Source organism: Castor canadensis, chromosome 9, assembly GCF_047511655.1.
Source record: "Castor canadensis chromosome 9, mCasCan1.hap1v2, whole genome shotgun sequence".
Classification (NCBI taxonomy): domain Eukaryota; kingdom Metazoa; phylum Chordata; class Mammalia; order Rodentia; family Castoridae; genus Castor; species Castor canadensis.
Window position 1 is genome coordinate 41465211 of NC_133394.1, and position 18690 is coordinate 41483900.

General features: G+C 41.1%; 1 pseudogene; it reads left to right on the top strand.

Annotated features, from left to right (window-relative positions):
• The first annotated feature begins 677 nt into the window (after window positions 1-677).
• Window positions 678-18690, top strand: part of LOC141410793 (small ribosomal subunit protein eS1 pseudogene) — an 89868-nt pseudogene continuing 71855 nt past the window's right edge.

Genomic DNA, 18690 nt, shown 5'->3' on the forward strand with positions numbered 1-18690 from the left:
AGGGTAAAAGAAAGGAGTCACGAAGGTGTATATGGTTGATGTACTTTCTATACAAGAATGAATATAGAATTTTTAAAACCTGTTGCAATCACCATAAGAAGGGGACCAAGGTAGAGAGGAGAAAAATAGAGGGCATGAACCAATTCGGGTTGTAGTATATATGTACATGAATATGTCACAATGAAAGTCCCTGTAGAACTATCTTAAACAAAAATGTCTTTTTTTTTTCAAAAACAGAACAGGAAGTTAAAACAAGTCCTGTCTGGAGTTGGTAGCAGTGGGACAGGGGAGAAAATAAGGAAATGGTGTAGGAGGGTGAATATAGTGGAAATACTATGTACTCATATATGAACATGGAAAAGTGAGACCTGTTGAAACTATTCCAACAATGGGAGAGAGATTAAAGGAGAATGATGGAGGTGATGAATTCAACTATGAAATATTGTAAGAACTTTTGTAAATGTCACAAAGTATCCCCAGTACAACAATAGTAAAATAACAAAAAAGGAAAAAACTAAAATATTATTCAAAAAATTTAAAATAATAAAAATAATAAAAAAGAAAAAAAATTAAAAAAAAAACAAAGGGAAGCTTTAAAGAGGTAGCCCTGACCAATGGAGATGCTACTCTTGTTACACCAGGTGTGGGGTTGCTGACAAAATCAGTAGACACTCAGCATGGTACCAAGTGCTGCATTCCACCAAAGACCTGAAAATAAGAATGCCAGTGATTTTTATGGCCAGGTGAGACCTATCTAAGCAGCCGGTCTGCTTAATTGAGGAGTGCTATGGGGAAACAGAGCTCAGACTTAAGGTCTTTGAATGTTTGATGAGTTGTTTATTCATTTAGTCAACATGCCAATTCAATAAACATTTGGCACTCAAATATTTTAAGTAATGATGATCGTGACAGCTATTTCTTAAGTGCTCAACATGCATGGTTCCAAGCCTTGATTGTTCAGTTGCCTGTCTGAAGTGTCTGTTATTATTATTATTTTGTGTTATTGGGGATCAAATCCAGCTCCTTATATGTGCTCAGCATGCACTCTACCACTGAGTTGCATTCCCGGAACGTTGGTAAGTATTTCTCAGTTTCTAATTTAGGAAACTGAGGCACATGAGCTAAATTACTTCCCAGACTACATAAGTAGCAAGAGGAAGGAGTCAAGATTCCACTACATGAATGAATGAATAAATGAAAGACCAAAACCCACTACCTCCTCTCACTGTTCTCCAAAAACATGTGTGAATGCTGTTTGATTGTGATCTGATCTCCTCTGCCTTCATGTTGGTTAGGCAACCCTGAGGGGCCCACCAAGTCTATCCTCTGTGAGTCTGACCCTAGAATGGAGAAAGGAAAATGCAACCCCTGACCTTTCTGGGTATAGGGACTATGGTATACTTGGTCAGTCAGTTAAAATAAGTTTTTAGCTGGGAGTGTGGCTCACATCTGTAATCTTAGCCGTTTGGGAGGCAGAGATCAGAAGGATCAAGGTTCAAAGCCAGCAGAAGCAAAAAGTTCTTGAGTTTCCATCTCAACCAATAAAAATCTGGGCTTGGTGGTATGTGCTTTTAATCCCAGCTCTGTGGAAGAAATAAATGGGAGGATCATGGCCCAGGTATGCCTGGGCATGAATGTGAGATCCTATCTGAAAAATAACTACAGCAAAAGGGATTGGCGGTCAGGTTCAAGTGGTAGAGTGCCTGCCTCGCAAGTGTAGTTTTCTGAGTTCAATCCCCAGTACCTTCAAAAAAGGAAAAAAGAAAAAAAGTTTGTTATAAGAAGATAGTGCTCTAGAAAGTGAATATATAAAATAAGTAAAGAAAAGCCATTTTCATTTTTAAGGAGTTTGTAGGAGTAGGAAGTTGAAGTGGCCATATATAGACATCAATTTACTGAGAAACAGGTTGAATCACATGATTTTTGCTTGCCTTTGGCACTTTTGCTCTTGCTCCGTAAAAATATTTAAAACTATATTCTATAACTGCATCTGTTCAAAGATGAATATAATCTAGACTGGATTCATTATTATATCTTCCTTATTATTATTTTCTTTTTTTTTCATTTTAAGAGAAATTAAATTGAGCACATTTTTGTATGTAGGGTATGTAGACCCTAGGTGATGTGCCTGAGAGAAGCTGGTCTTGCTTTCAATAAATGACACAGTGAGAAAAAATTTGGAAGAAGAGGAAATTTGATCTGAATGATGGTACTGGGGGATTCCCAGTTAGCCAAGGAGCTCATCCCTAGTGGTCAGTCTCTAGGGAAGACGAAGGTAGAAATGATGGCTGAATATGCCTGGAGTGCAGTGGGGAGGAAATGTAGGAAGAGAGGCTGGAGAGCCCCCATTAGCTGCTATCAACTGTGCAGGGTGGAAAGAGATTGGGTAAAGGCACTGTGCAGGGTAGGACAGAGCATTCTGTGAGCCAGTGTGGTCAGGGATGGGGCCATAGAAAAGATGGGGCCCTCTATGGTCTTGGGACCCTGGACAGAACTGGCCACATTTTTAAAAATGAAGGGCTTTTAAAATATATTTTAGTTATAGTAGGGACTATCTTTGTTTCCCTTTTTAAATTTGGTGGTGGGTTGCATCAAATTACCTTCGACATCTCTTGAGAGGACAGGCTATTTTTTAACTGAGCAGTTCATATACATGTTCTTAAGTAGCTCTGCCATGCAACCTCTTGAGCCTCTAATTGAACCCCACTGAAAAGGGGGTTCAATTAGATGACTCTCAGGCTCCCAGCTGGGCCTATCATCCTGTCACCCTGAGAATTACCCAACTCTCTGAACAATATTCTCCTGGCTGACCCTGCTGATCCCGGGTGTGGCTGCCATTTGCATATCCCAGGGCTTCTGCTGTGTGAGTGTTGCAATGATAGAGCACCTGTAGAAATCTAGTGACTTCTCATTTTCACTCTGCTGCTTCTGACCATCTGGAAATCTTCCTTTCTGGGGCTCCAAAACCAAATTTTTCCAAAGGTGGGGGGAAACAGAGGAAAACAACTTGGACCATTTAATACTATTTGTAAAAATAATAACTCTAGTATATATTTAATTAAAAAATTAAACTTTGAACTGTGCCTATTATATAATGAATAGCACGTGATTACTAGTTATCATTTTTTTCTTGTTATTTTTTTACTTACTATCCCATAATAAATGGACATGGGAGAACCAGATCTACTGATCCATTAGTTGGTCTCAGGTCACACTGACCTCTCTAGAATCTCATCATTTAGAGATGCTCCAGAATTTTCCTTTAGGTTTAGTTTTGTTCTAGTGTTTTTCATGTAATGTGGCCCCTAAATGTGAGTCATCTATTTCACCTGGTGCTTACCCAAAAGAACCAGATTTCCATTCACATACTGAAGAAAAAACTTGAAGTGTTGGAATTACTGACGGAGAATATGTCAATTTTCAATTGGCCTTCATTGTTTATAGATTCCTACTTGTGAATTTTCCTCCTTGCTAAAACTGAGTTGTAACTCCCAAATCACTATTTGCTATACTTTCTCTCTCCTTTACTCATTAACAGACCTGTGACAAACAGTGAAAACTTCATGTTGCCCAAAGCAACAGATTTCCCAGCCAAGACAGAGCAGAGTTAAGCTCTGCCTTCTTGCTTCAGTTCTCAGATTTTAAGTGTTCTTTTGCATTCAATATAGTGCCACATTTTTTGGCCTTTGTGTGCCTTTTTGTGGGTGACTTTACAATTTACGATGGTCTGCAGGCACAGTGCTGAAGTTCTGTCTGTTCTACCAAAGCCTGAGAAGCTGTGATGAGTCCGTGGAGAAGCACCTTAGATGAGCTTTGTTCAGGCCATGATTTCGTGCTGACATCTCAACAATCTATATTAAATAAGGCATCTTTCAACAGAAGCACCCCACGGAGCAAGGCTGTGTGCTGATCAGCTGATGGAGATGTTGTGGCCAGAGGCTTGAAGGAACCTAACTTAGTATTTCCTCAGGAGCAATGGCTCAGTATGCACTAAGTCAGTGTGTGCGGGAACTTTATAGAACATAGTTACTGCAAGTAACAACAATCAAGTGTATTTTTCTAAGGCTATACAAGCATTATTTGGTCTACTTGTGGTATTTTACCATGAGTGCATCCTTGTCACTTCCCACTGCCCACAAAAGGGCCCCCGTATCGTGTCTAAACACCAAAAAAGGAGCACGTAAGTTTCTGTAGCATTTTTTCATGGTGCATTTCTCTTGAGGTTGCTCAGATTCCATTATTTAAAAGTCTAGTGGGAGTTTTTTCTTTTCTTTTGTTGCCCAAGTTGGTCTTGAACTCGTGGTCTCAAGTGGTCCTCCCCTCATTGGCCTCCCTAGTAGCTGGGACTACAGCATGAACCACCATGTCTAACTTGAAATTTTATTCTTTAATTTCACATTACGTATTCCATGCTCAGTTTCATCATTACAAAAGCACTGGTTTGCATTAAGAAATACAGAATATAGTTTTTCGGGAGAGAAAGAAAATTGTACTCTAATCAATGATCCTGTAGGTTCCTTGACGTCTTAGGAAAGCACTTTCTTAATGATAAAAGTCCTTTCCAGTAAGTTCTGTCGTGTTCCAAGCACCACAATAAGCACTTTGTAGGTATTATTTTATTGTGTCCTCACAACCACACTCCAAGGAAGGTTTTATTATCTTCACAATCAGTATCTGCAGAGAGGGAGGTGGATTCAAATCTACATCTATTTGGCAGTAAAGTCAGGTCCTTCTCCTGTCACGTGGGCAATAGCACAAATGATTCGTGTTAACTGAATCCTTCTGTGAAGTGCACAAAGTAGAGTAAGGACCTGGATCAAGTCCACTCGTGTGAGCTGAGTGTGTCATTCAGTGCCTTCTTGACTCAAGGTACGTCCAACATCACAAGAGCATGAGTCTACAAATGTGACCTGTGCTTTATCAAGAAAGAAATGCACAAGAAGAAAAAAGAAAGACATGTACCAGACCATCTATTTTTACAACATTTTAATTGACAATGAATAAAAATAGCATTTCCATAATATCTGCATTTCATAACCTGAAAGAAGCACACAGTTCCAGAAATGACACCTTTGGCCTTTTGCCGACAAAGACACAGCATCTGCTCTGTCCAACACAAAACAGATCTTTCTGGCAAAACTCTCAGGGTAAAGGTAATTAAATAGATTTTGGGTTACTCCTGTCTTGTATCCTGTGCTAAGTTGATTAACCTGTTTAATGAGTATATGAGGTTGACCAAAGCTCATCTCACATCAAAGAGCCCCATTGTTGCTGTGTGCTGACCTGAATTTTAATTGTGTACTAAGTTCTTTAATTGCACCAGAGATGTGCTGGAGAATGGGGTAGGGTCTTAAGTGGCAGTGGTTTCTTTTCCCGGCTGTGTTCAGTTACTCAGAGCTTGGATGCTGGATGGCACGTCAACACTCTGAACACTTCCCTTGTCTGAAAAGATACACAGGTTAGCAGTTATCTTTGATATGGTTTACAGTTGTGATCAGTTTAGTAAAACTTATAATTACTTATTATTAGGCATCATAGAAGGGTTGGGGGAGTCTGTAAATAAGTCACAGGGGAATATATTGGGTTCCAGATGACTGTCACCAAGAGCCAACTGTTACTTCAAGCTACAAGTAGAGAAAAGGAAGCTAGTTCTTAAGTGATCACATTGATGGAAAAAAAGAAAAACAAACTTAAAATTCAGTAACAATGACAGAACTCGTCTCCTCAATTCCTCCTTATTTTTATAAGCAACTTAAAGAAGGTATTTTAGCCATCCACTCATTTTTCATTGTGTTCTCTTTCTTTCCCATTTATATATATAACTGGGATTTGAACTCAGGGCTTTGCACTTGCTAGGCAGGTGCTCTACCACTTGAGTCAATCCTTCAAACCTTTGTGCTATGATTATTTTGGAGATGAGGGTCTCTCTTTTTGTCCGGGCCGGCCTGGAACCATGGTCCTCCTTATCTCAGCCTATGTGGGATGACAGGCATATACTACCATGACCAGGTACTGGTGGAGATAGGGTGTTGCAAACTTCTTGCCTGATCTGGCTTTGAGCAGCATCATCCAGGTCTCAGCCTTCCAAGTAGCTAGGACTACAGGCATGAGCTGCTGGTGCTTAGCTGTGTCTCTAGACACTGAAGGTCATATACTTCTGCCACTTAAGCTGTAATAAAATAAGTGTCTCTGCATTTTTTTTGGTGTCTTTTTAGGGTGTACACATATGCACCCTAAGTTATTTATCCTTTATTACATAAGGATAAATAAAGAAGCCACTGCTTTCCTGTTTAACTTAACCTAGGTCCATTCAGAGTGCACGGTGGGCCCACTGATGACAAGAAGTGGCTTCAATTGACTTGTCATCTCATCATCTGTGACAACATTGTCCCCCACTGTATGATGGTGCCTACTTCAGAATGGATAGGAGAGGTATGAGCCCTGGGAATGACGACAGTGACAGTCAGCAGGAATAATGGTGAGTATGTTTAATTTGCATAATCCCAACACTCTTGGATTCTTCAAGCTATTTTATTTTTTTAGCATCATTATTATTTTCTTTGCAGTATTAGGAATTGAACTGAAGGGCTTGAGCTTGACAGGCAAGCACTGTACTGCCTGAGCCATACCTCTAGTGCCTTCTGTTTTTAAGTTAGGGTCATGTACTACCTTTGCCCAGGCTGTCCTCAAACTTGTGTTTCTCCTGCCTCCACCTCCTGAGTAGCTGGGATTACAGGTATACCACTACACCAGCTTCTAAGATACTTTATTTTGCTATGTTTCCTGCGGCTCCTCTTGCTCTTTTAGTTTCTTGTCCTAACACTAACTTGGACCATGACCATGGGACATTCATTTAATTTCTTTGAGTCTCAGTGTCTTCCTTCATTCATAAAAATGGAGCTAGAACATTATCTCCAAAGCTTGTTTCAATAAGTGAGTTGTTTGCTATTTTGTGGTAGTTTGGTCAGAGTTTTTGACTAAGAAAACAGTTATACTAGTTCTTAAAATGTGTTTTCCTTTTTGAGGTATCTTTTATTTTCTAATCCTCTAAAAGCATTAAGAAACCAGTCTTTTGATTATCAATGGTCTAAGGGAGTGATAACATACTGGACTCCAGTCTCAAAATGATGTTAGGTTTTTATTTCTCCTCCCAGAATTGTGATTAATTTTCTAAAGAAAAGTGTCTACACGTGTGCCTGCTGTTACATTATCATAGTCAGAAACAAGCCAGTTAGGCAGGTCAGGAAAGGTGGGGACAGTTTTTGCATTTGTGTTTGTGTCGCTGGTAAAATCCCATTAGTGGTAATTCTGTTTCCAAATAGAAAGTACTGTATTGTTTTATTGTTCAGGGAAGATTGCTAGCGCATCAGCTGGACCACTCCTTCACACAATAAGTCAGCAGGAGGCTCAGGCATTTCTGTTCCTCCATGTGTCTGGCTAGCACTAATCCACGTCTAAGTGGATAGCTTTATGTTTGTCCCCCATGTCGACTGGAGTCCCGCGGTGGGGCTTTCTGTAGATGTTGATGACAGTGGCAGAGGCTCAGGGGCACACTCTGGGAAGGCAGTGTCCCCTTCCTCAGGCTTGCTCTGTCCTGAGGCACAGATGGTGGTGGCTGTGGAGTGAGAGGAGGGGCGCTGAGGATAGAGGGGAAAAAAGGGAGATGAGGGTCTGCTGAGGGCAGTGAGATCCAGGTCTCTCCTCGGCAGAAACTATCCCAGATGTTACCTGCGTGAATACTATTTCTTTGCCATCAGCATTCTCTTTTGTTTGCTCTTTGCATTTATTTCAGATACCTATGTCTGAACTCTTCTGATTTAGATTTTGGTCCCAACCTAACATGGAGTGGGCAGCATCAGGTTTATGGACGTGTGACATTAGTCCATGTGTTTCTTCATGTCCTGTGCAGAGAGTTGCCCTCTCCGCTTAGGGACCCCAGCTTCCCCCAGTCACCCTCTCTAAGAAGGTTCAGTGACACCCAAGGAACTTAGGGTAAGGGAGTGGAAAAAGGAGAGTCGAATCTTAACCCCCAAACTCTGAAAGCTGGTATCCAGGACTGAGCTATGGGGAGAATAAAGAGAAAGTGTGACTTACCTCAGCAGGAATGTAGACAGATGGTCACCACACTCCACAAATCAGGAGTTCGAGAATTCAACTGGAATTTCACACAGCTGCAGTACTTACTGTACTTAATTGTAGTTTAAGGGGACAAACATATATGTTTCCAGAGAGCGTGCTTGATTATTTCCTCCTATTTGGAAGAGATGGCTCAGGTGTGATTGAGTTGTGAAGCCTCTCAGGCAACAGGCTCTAGGACTGGCTCCCGCCCCTACGAGTTCCGTCTTGGTTCCGGGCACACCGACTAGCAGGTGAACTCAATCAAGCTTCCCGGTTTCCTTGAATTTCAAAACCTGGACACAGAAATGCTAGCTACAGGAAACTGCCACTTTGTTAATCCCAACAAGGCCATCTCTGTGAAAGTGCATAGTAAAGTCCTGAATACATTTCAGTCTTTTGCTTCAGCCATAGCCAATGCTGAATGGCAGAATTGTGTAGGTTTTGGTTTAGTCTCATACTCAGCTCCATCAATATTCCTGTTTTTGTCATTTCCTTATTTCATTCCCAAGTCCAATGTATAATCAATATGCTGAATATTTAAATATTTTCTGGGAAAAGATAGGATTTAATCATCATTTTGCTAGTGGAGGACTTGAAGAATTAAAAAGAAGCTGGGCATGAGGACTGAAGCCTTCAATCCTAGCTACTCCAGCGGCAGAGATGGGGAAGATAGTGGTTCAAGGCCAGCCTGGGCAAAATGTTTGTGAGCTCCCATCTCAACCAATGGCTTGGTGCAGTGATGTATACCTGTCATCCCAGCTAGACAGGGGACACAGACAGAGGATCATGGTCTAGGAGACCCAGGAATAAAGCAAGACCCTATTTCAAAAAGAACCACACAAGAAGGACAGCAGAGTGACTTAAGTGGTAAAGTGCCTGCCTAGCAAGTGCAAGCGCCTGAGTTCAACCCCCCGAAAAAAAAAATTAAAAAGATATTCAATGCCAAGTTTCCTCACTTTGCCACGAAACCAGCCTCAGCCTTGCTACCTTAGCCAACCTTGGTCACCAAATTATAGTACATCAAGCATCATTGGTGGCCTCTCATCTACCATCATTTTCTAGGGGAAGTGATACTTGATGTATATTTGCTTAGAGACAGAGATCAGTTCTGTTGGCTACTTTATATAGCCCAGGAATGGAAAGATCCAGGCTTAGGCCATGTTCAGCGTAGGCCCACCAGCTTGGTGGGCTCTTTCCCTGAGGCCATCCCAGCCAGTCTTCTTGTGGAGACATCTTCCAAGTCACATACCTAGAAATGCTAGGAGTAACTCATTCATTCATCCCACCATTACCAGTCATTATGGCTGGTTCTCTAAGTAACATAAGAATAGGTTAGCGATGGCCTCTTGGGAGTGCATGGTCCAGTGGATGGACAGCCATGTTTCAACTCAACTAAGCAGTTTAACACAGACAGAGGTGTGGTAGAATGTTTGTACACACACCCTGGAGTTAGCCTACTGTCACTCTGCAGTGAGGGACCTTGGATGCCAACCTCGCTGAGCCTCAGTTTTCATTATCTGTAAAGTGGGAATAAATGTACTTACTGAATAGAGTTGTGGTGAGGATTACCAGAGTTAAGACACCTAGCACATGTAGAACAATGCCCAACACCACAGAAAATCCTCCATGGAGGACGACAGTAGTGATAGGTACTCCAGGGTGGGATGCAGAGGGAGGCATGGCAGTTGTGCCCAGGAGGCTGGAGAGGGCACTGCAGAATTGGTCTCCTGGTAGAGGAGAGGCAGTGCCCTCCACGTGGAGGAGTCAGTACACAGACACAGGGATGGCAGAGAGAAGGATGTGCTGAGAACTTTTTGTTGAACTGAGTTGTTGAACTTGGAGCTCTGTGCCACAGTGGAAGCAAGCATGAGATGTTTCTGTCTCAACTCAAGAACATTCTGAGTCAGGCAGGGTGGCTCATGCCTGTAAGTCCTCCTTACTCAGAAGGCTGATGAATGATGATCCAAGGCCTGTCTGAGCAAACAGTTCACAAGACCCCATCTCAAGGTGAGAAATAAACAGACATGGTAGTGTTCACCTGTCACCCCAGTTAGGCAGGAAGCCTAAAATAGGAGGGTCATTTGTCCAGACCTGCCTGGGCCAAAAATGAGACCTTGTCTCCAAAATAACCAGAGCTGGAGGCATGGCTCAAGTGGTAGGGCACCTGCCCAGCAACTGCAAAGCCCTGAGTACAAACCCCAGTTCAGCCCCCTCACCCAACAATAACAGAAAACATTCTGTTTGTTACTATGAGAGAAAATTGGCTAGGCTAGAAAAATATGGTTTACGAGCAACTGCTTTTGTCAAATAGACATAATAAGTGCCTACAGTGGCAGGGAGGTTGACAACAAAAAGTACTTATCTACTTACCTCCAGGTTAGGGAAAACACTTGTTAAGAAAATGAAGGGTTTGAACAAATCTGAATGAATTATACAGGTTGGTTATGTGGTCTGAGTTTAGCAAATTATTTTTTATCCCTTTACTTCCTTTAAGACCAAAACCAAACCAAACAAAACCAGAAACCCACCAAGTCTCAGGAAGATGAACAAGTCACAAATGATATGAGTGTTGAGAACAGACTCAGATGAAATGTCTGGCCTTTTCTATCCTTTGAAAAGTGAGAGGCGTGAAAGGCTGTATGTCTCCAAAATGACAGAAATAACTAAAATTAAAACCAACGACAGGTAGTAAGAGCCTCATGCTAGCCTGTACATAAGTAAGTTTATTTATATATAATTCAGGGAGCTCTGTTCAAAAACACCGAATTCCCAAACAGAATAATCGGTTTAAAATTAATGTGGTTTATTAACAATTAAAAGTGATAACCTGAGCTGAAGAAGATTGGAGGTGAAATGCTAGGTTTCCTTTGATAGGTAGAGTAATTACTAAGTGTGCTTTTGAAGTTCAAGAAGACAGCCTTAGGACACAGCATTTTTAAAGTCAAAATTGGCTTGCACTCTGTTTGAGTGATTTATTTTGCACTAAGAAATGGGTGTGAGGCATGATGTGATTGAAAATTTCATCCCTTGATGGAACTGCTTGAGGGTGGCATGATTTCTTTCTTTTTTTTTTTTTTCTTTTCTCAGCCTGCTCAGCCTATGAAGTTTCCTATCTAAAAGTTAATCTTCAGAGATTCCTGAGGAATTTAAGGAAACCTAATCTTTTGGTGTATAAACAAAAGGGACTAAGGAATAGCTCACTCTCTGACACACGGGAAACTGAGTTTGGCCAAGTAGCAACTAGAATGATCGGTGCTAACCCCAGCCCAGCCAATCCAGCCAGGCGTGTTTTGTGGCCTATTAAGCCATTACCGTCAGAAGACTGCACCTTTTACCTTTAAAAATGCTTGAAAGATGTGGGGAATTGAGGGGGGTGGGGGAGAGGACCCACTAGAAAGGGGAGTTGAAAGGAACCAGGATTTAGTTACAATGGAAGGCTGGATTATCAAGGAAGAAGGGTACTGAGGAAAGAGATGAATGGTAGTTTACAAAGCAGGTTGATGCTAAAGGCATTTTACACATTTCAGTGAGTGCTGCTTCTCTTTTCCACCAAGAGAAAGACAAAATAGACTTTAAAAGTTTTCAATAGTCTATGGGAAGAAAACAGTACTTGAAAAATGCGTCTATTACGGTATGCTAGCCAGTGCTTAAGAACTGGCTGTCTGCTGGGGAGGGAGGAGAGGGAAAGGGAGGGAAGGCTCTGGGTTGCAGCATCTGTCAGTTTCTATGGTGTAAATGCTCCTGTGTGGTGGATTCCATCTCGGGCATCACGGAATAAGAAGCTGGGAGGAAGCTGAGTGCCGTGGCTCACACCTGTAATCCTAAATACTCAGAAAGCAGAGATCAAGAGGATGGTGATTCAAAGCCAGATCCAGGCAAATAGTTCAGGAGACCCAAGCCCAAAAAAAAAAAAATTACCAAAAAGGGCTGGTGGAGTGCCTCAAGTGGTAGAGCATCTGCCTAGCAAGCGTGAGGCCCTGAGTTCAAATCCCAGTACTGCAAAAAAAAAAAAAAAGCTGAGATATTATTTGCAGTTACATTACACTAGACCTAGATGTGTGTAACTCCAAGGATATAAGTACTAAAATATAGTTTAAAAAAGAGAAATGGATGATTTTTGAGTGCTTGCTACCTCTTATTGCAAGTTTATGTAACTTAATTTTTAATAATGGCTGTTTTTAACAGCCAACCTATAGCTTTCTTGAAATTTTAAGTTGACTGTTGGGAACCAGTATGAGCTGGTTCTAGAACATCACTACATAGTATGTGACACACTGGGGAGGGGGTTTGGAGAGTCACACCTTACTTGAGAGAGTGGCATAGCATCGACTCAGAGTGGGAACTCTTCGTCCTGGCTCCACCGTTCACTAACTTGACCTTGGGCAGTTTTCCCTGTTACTGAGCCTTAGGAAGAGGAGGACGATGGAGTCTACTTAGTAGGGTTGTCATGGGAAGTATGCAGTTTTCGTGGAACAGGGCTTAGCACACTTCTCCAGGTATGACAGCTACTTCCACCACATTCAGTTGTATGGATGTACCACAGTTCATTGTCTTACTATTTGACATTTATGTGACTTTCTGATTTTTCACGATCAACGAACTCTCAGGAGGAGGGGGATGATAAAGAATAATAGAGGGGATGAATGTTATCAAAACATTACATGCGTGTATGGAAATATTATAGTGAAAGCCCTTTGTACAATTAATGCACAGTAATAAAAACGTAAAAATAAAACCTCACACTTTAATGTACGTCCTCAGAATAGATTGCTAGACATGGAATGGCTGAAAATACACATTGTAACTTTTTAAATTTATATTATGAAAATTAAAGTCCCCCTTATGCACTGTAAGCAAACATCCGTGTCAGTGCACAAACACGTTCATCTCTGCTTCTTATCAGTGGTGGAGAATGGGTTGTGCTTTCACATTTCCTTATCAAAATAAGAACTTCAGTCTGTTTTCATAATATATACAAATCTATGCTCTCCATCTTAAATGCAAAATAAATGCCCTGAGATACTATTAAACTGTAAAAATTAATTAAATTTGAAGGCAAGCATTCCTTTCCAGAAATTAACTGATCAGGTTGTGCCTAGGTATGGAAATACATCAATGTCAAGCAAGTCATTGCCCTTCCCCGCAAGTCCCACTACAGGACAGCAAGAGTAGAAAAGACTCAAATATCATCAAGAAATGGGTGCTTTCTGCACCCAGGCCCTTATGGGACCTGCAGATTCCATTAACATTCCTTTATCCTGCCTCAGGGGAGGGTGTTAACTGTGTTTGCAAGGTGGGTTAGCACAATTCCTGTCCAGCCCGACAGGGTCACTGATGGGGGATTCCACACTGAGCAGTATGGCAACAGGGTTCTCCCACAAGCCCAGAACCAGTAGGGGACCAGAGACTTGAGGAGTCAAAGTAGCTGTCCACCAGTGAGATTTCTTCTTCAGAAAATGGAGTTTTGTTCCTGCGGTCTCTCCACTGGTTGGGTGAGGCCTATTGGGGATGATTACTGAGGATGACTTTCTTTTCTTAAAGTTAACCAATTGCAGATGTTAACCACATCTATAAAATACCTCCACGGTAACACCTAGATGACACATCACCTGACCATCATATGCAGTCACAACGAGCCAGTGTTCATCAACAGTGGCTTGCCTCCTGCTTCCACCAGGGCCAGAGCCCCCTTTAAGCCCTATTGCAGGCAATGCCCAAGGTTTCTGAGCTCTCATGGAGCTGCCCTTGGCTGGCTTTTCTCCTGAAAGAGGAAAATGCTCACCTGTCTTCATAGGAAGCAGAGGGGAGTTGTTAGCCTTGTTTGCTTGCACAATGATTTGGGAATCACAGTTTTTCAGGATCATGCAGTAGATGACTTCAGAGGGAAGTCTAGAATCAAATCACTAAGGAGAGTGGGGTGGGGGAAAGACAGAAGACTGATCATGGTATGACTCAGTTTTCCAAATAGAATTTTTTTTTTGATGGTGGTCCTGGAGTTTGAACTAAGTGCCTCACATTTGCTAAGCAAGTGCTCTACTCTTTCAGCCATGCCCCTAGCTCTTTTTTTGCTTTAGTTATTTTTCAAATAGGGTCTTATGTTTTTGTTAGGGCCAGCCTGGACCTCAATCCTTCTATTTATGCCTCCCACATAGCTGGGATAATAGGGGTATACCACCAAATGCAGCTTTATTGATTGAGATGGGATGTTGCTAAATTTTTGCCTGGGCTGGCCTTGAACCATGATCCTCCCAATCTCCACTCTCAAGTAGCTAGGATTACAGGCATGAGCCACCACATCTGGCTTCCAAACAGAATTCTAAGATGAGTTCAGGGGGCACTAGATCCACAGGATAATAAGGAATAGGTGCAAGGCAAAGAGTCCATGGTCCAAAAAAAAAAAAATTAAGAAATTCTGGGTTTAAGTTAAACATATTTTTTTTCTTTACAGAGAAACTAAAAGTGTCTTTAGTAAGTCAATGTCCATGGGACTCTTAAAAGGAGGTTCTGGTATGAGATATTTATCAAGCTTACTTGATCACAAAATCGATCTTTCATTGAGTGCCTTTTAAGTCTAGCATCCCACGAAATACTTTGAGAAAAGGCATTATAATTTATAGTGTAAGCCAGTTGCAATATAGATGGGATAAAATTTCTTCTAGACTATTCCATGTATTGTCACCTAGCTCTTCTAGATTCTACACAAAGCTACATTTAATGAGAAATTCCCTTCAGAGACACTATTGAACACGCTCGCTTATTGAATGCTTCTTATGAACGACTGCAGGGAAGGCAGGGCTATAGAAAACTCGCACAGAGCTATGTCTTTGTCCAGATGTGCGTTCTAAGAGGAAGTGACCTACTGATTCAGCTGCTCCAGACGGGGTCTCAACAGACTTGCCACCATCCCTGATAAACAAATCTGTTCGTTGAAGGATTATAGGTTGAAGGGTGATTGTGTCCAAACAGCCCATGCCTTGGGAGGAGGAAAAGAAGTGCTCAGAAAAATAAGATCCACTTCACCAGGGAACAGATCAAAACCAGAAGAAAAGAATCCTTTCCTGAGGGACAGGCAGTTTGGCAGAAAGCAGTGCCTCTGAGGTTGGTGGAAGTAAAAGAAAGCCAGTCTCCCTTCTTGCTGTCAGTGTTTTCTCTTGATAGCCAGAGACACTCTTGACTGAAAACCTTAAATTTGGTGTCTGTTTTTTGTGCTGCTGGGTATCAAACCCAGGATCTTGTACACGCTCAGCAAGCACTCTATCATCCAGCTCTCTCCCCAGCCCCTTGAACGTGAGAAGATGCAAATAACACAAGCCCAGGTCTTTCACAACCATATAAAGTTACAAACTGAGCTAGAAAAGCCCATACTTGAGGTTCTGAGCTCTGGGTTCTAGCCAGTCCCACTTTGCCATAGAGGAAGTTTAGTCAATATGGGACTTTCTTTTTGTGGCTCTAAGAAGGTAAAAATGCCTCATTGGTGTTTTATGCAGTTCTATTGCTTCCTTAGCTTTTCACATGTTTTAACTTACTAGTCAAGCTCATCTGGACCTTAGCCAACACCTGGTTATGAATTCTTCTATCCTGGGGAGGAGCTTATGGGAAAAATGGATCCTCCAAGAGGATCACTGAGGAGAGAGACAGGACATGTACACCAATCCTTCCATCTTATACTTGTCATAAATCAATAGACTTGTATTGAAATTGATTTTATGTGATACATAAAGCAAGAGGATGTGAAGGTTGATCAGATACCTTTACAGTAAAAATTTAATTCAAGTTAGAAATTATAAGTAGCCGTTTTCCCAAGTTGGAATCAGACATTAAGTTGAAAATTGTTCCTTTTATATTTATTGTAGTTCTTAGCCTCTTCCTTTTCGGTCCCTTGGTCATAATGGCTTGCATCTGCAGGCTTGGACATTCCCAATTCTTTCAGCTCTGATCAGGATGGTCTGCAGATTGATCCCTTAGGCTAGCCAGGTGTTTGAGCATGATTTAACTTGTTACCACGGACTATGTTTTGGGGGTGAGTACTCACCTGCACACTCAGTTGTAGCTCTCCCCAGTATTGTTCTCCCACTGATTTCTACCCCATTCCCTCTTGATTTACATTTCTTTGACCTTCCTTCTTTTAGCTCTTTCTGAAGTCTGCAGAGGACACTGTTTAACCTTATGGGAGTTGTCATATAGCTACTCTAGCTCTTCAACCAAGCTGACACTTGCCCCAAGTGAAATTGATCCAAATGATAAAGGAAATTTCCTGTAAAGGTCAGATGTAATCACATGCAGCTTTATGAACGGCCTTGGCTGGTAATGCATGCTAGTCTACTGTGGGTTCAAATCCTGTATCTGGTTGTATGATCTTTGACAAAGCACTTGATCTCTGTGGCTCTCGGCTTTTTCATCCATATAATAGATATCCATGCTTATAGAGTTTTTGTAAAGATTAAATGATTAAAGTTGTAAAGGCCCTTAAAATGGTACACGTCACATAGTAAATGATCAATAAATGTAGTTATTGTTGTTACTCTTATTATTTTCCCAGTTGATCTAAGGGGACTCTGAGTTCATTGAGAGCAGAACTCATCAATTTGGGTTCTACAGCAAGAATGCTTATCTCTGGGAAAGGCTTATCTGCACTGCCTTACTCATATAGTCATTCCACACTTGCAGAGTGTTCAAGTTTGACCTTGGAAATTTTCGCTTCTGAGATCTGTTATACTCTTGCAGTTAGAAGTTAAAATATGGTCCATTGTAATTTTGAGTGCAAAGTAAAGACCGTCACCACTGCACGTTGAACAACTCTGAACCCATTAAGTAGGAACCTGATGGCGGGGGTGGGGGGACAGGCAGAATCTCATGGCATTTCCTACTGGGGCACTGTGTGGGTGGGTGCCCTCCCACCTTTGAACACTGAGCTTTGAACTCTTGCCTAAGACTCTAACACCTTTTCTTTAAGAAGACTCCTTAATTTGACTATTACCCTCAGGTAAATCTACTTGCCAAAAATTCCAACAGTAACTACTGAGCTCTTGGAGTAAATTAGTATTAGATTTCTGGGCAATTTGCCCTAAATGCTAATATATAAAAATGCACCTGGATAAGAACATTTTTCTTCTGAATCACAGATTCATGGCCTATTTAATTTTTACTAACAAGAAGAAAAATGCCAGCTTTCTTTTTCCACAATTAAGTACATTAAATAGGTGTTACCTGGATTATAACTTGAAGATGGTTGACTTGGTGGCGTTTACTTCTGTATCCCTCACAGCTCCTAGCCCAGTGCCTTGACCACATGGATGCTCCACAAAACACTGTGTCCTGAGGATATATAGTGGAATCAGAGCATCCTGAGTCCAAATTCTCGTTGTGTCACTCACTTACTCCTGCTGGGGTCTTGAGTAAGTACTTAACTTCTCTGAAGACAAGTTCCTTCTTCTCAAAGCTAGTAACACTTACTTTTCAGGGGTTTTATAAGCGCTGAAGAAAATAGCATAGGTAAAGTACCTGATACAATATTTTCTATTGCTGATTGTTGTGTGACAGAATCTGGGATCCTCTTTCAATTACAGGGACCCTCCTAAGACTCTTGAGTAACTTATTTTCAGTAGTTAATTTTAAAGACTTTTCCAAAAAAACATTGTTATTAGAAAATAATTTCTTCTTCCTAAACTATTTTTTTAATCACAGAGATAAGTCACATTTACTGTCAGCTAAAAACAAACAAAAAAACTAGTTATATGTTATGATTTGAATTTGAAATGTCCCCTGAAAGCTCAGTGTTGCCTACTGATGGGCTTTTGAGAACTGATTGGCTTATTACTCCATTAATGGATTAATTCATTGGTGGATGTATAATTTGGTGGCATTATTGGGAGGCAGTGGAATATTAAGCGGTGGGGGTTAGTTGGAGGAACTAGGTCACTGGGAGGTATGAGGATAGGTAAGACACCTAAGAACTAGACGGCATTTGTTGCCCTCAATGCAGAGAAACTAAATCAGATACCTTAAAAGCAACTGAGGCCAATAGGAAAAGGGGACCAGGAACTAGAGAAAAGGTGAGATCAAAAAGAATTAACCTAGAAGGTAACACACACGCACAGGAAATTAATGTGAGTCAACTCCCTGTATAGCTATTCTTATCTCAACCAGCAAAAACCCTTGTTCCTTCCTATTATTGCTTATACTCTCTCTACAACAAAATTAGAAATAAGGGCAAAATAGTTTCTGCAGGGTAGTGAGGGGGTGGGGGAGAGAGGGAGGGGGTGGGAGGGGGGTAAGGGAGGGGGTGGGGGAAAGGGGGAGAAATGATCCAAACATTGTATACACATATGAATAAAATAAAAATTTAAAAAAGAAAAAGAACAGGGACTGAAACTGTGAGTCAAAATAAATCTTCCCTCCTTTAAGTTTTTTTCCTCAGGTATTTTTTCACAGTGATGAAAGTGACTAACACATTATGCCTTTGGAAAGAATTAACTATTATTCTTCTAGTAGAAGGTAAGTTTCTTAAACTATTTTGATGAAATCAATAAATCCTTATTACAGATATAAATGTTTCTTTTTGAGTAACATTTT